We start from the raw sequence: 1,053 nt of genomic DNA on the forward strand, positions 1-1,053 counted from the left end.
ATTATTTTTTTATTACTTTCTTTTCCCCGTGTCCTGTCCAGCATTGTGGCACTCAGAATTGTTGTGTGAGTGTCAAGGTGCAGCCCAACAAATTTACTTTCACAAGCAGAGCATTATGGCTGGCCGTACTGACTAAATTAACTTTATTTAAAAAAGGGACAATGTACATCTCAAACATAAATGTCTTCATTTGATGTGCTGTACCAGAATCTAGCAAAAGGAAATTTGCATCTACAGTCCCTATAGTGCACATAATGCTCCACTTGATGTAATTTTTTATTCTCTCTGTCCTCCGGTGAAACCAGACATGTCTCCCTGGGCTCCCCCACCCGCTTCCCTGCTTGCACCCTTTTCATCCTGTGAACCTTTAAAAAGCTTTTTTTTTTTTTGCATACCTCTTAATTCGAAGGATCAGCTGGTCTCAACAAAATTGATCAACTTCTCCCGACAGGAGTCAGGGTAAGGAGGACCCTCTTACCTCGACGGAAACTAATTGGATTCATGATGACAACTGGTTTTTGCTGTTTGGTTGGTGAATTCTGGATTGTCTATACATTTGTGTGGATGTGTCGAAGCTCGACAGCACTCAGACTGAATTTGTGGAGCTGCAGCAGGGAGCTGGAGCAGCTGTTATCAGGACTGCTGACTCCATAACAGCAAACATGAAGAGGAAATAGTCTTGGAGAAGCTGTGAGCTCGACTTTTGGTGTAAAGGATCAATTTGTCTGTTTTGGAGTTTCCATCTGAGGAATATTTACCAGCGAGACTTTAAAAAGACAGAAACAGCAATTTACGAGTTCTGCCTGACCCAAACTGTGTCCTTGATGCCGGATTTATCTCAACTCCTCCTGGAATGTTTGAAAACAACAAAGATGCTTTGACTGTTTCCTCACCCCTCTCTTCACCAAGGCCGTGGACATGTAACAGAGTCTCAATTGAGCTGAAGTTGAATGTCACCTCTTATCTGGACAATGGCTGAGGGGGGGCTCTGGACTATGCTACGACTGTCTCTTAAAAATTCAATATCTTCACCGTCTATATGTTCATGTATAA

This window comes from Nematolebias whitei, chromosome 2, assembly GCF_014905685.2.
Source record: "Nematolebias whitei isolate Nwh7 chromosome 2, NemWhi1, whole genome shotgun sequence".
Classification (NCBI taxonomy): Eukaryota; Metazoa; Chordata; class Actinopteri; order Cyprinodontiformes; family Rivulidae; genus Nematolebias; species Nematolebias whitei.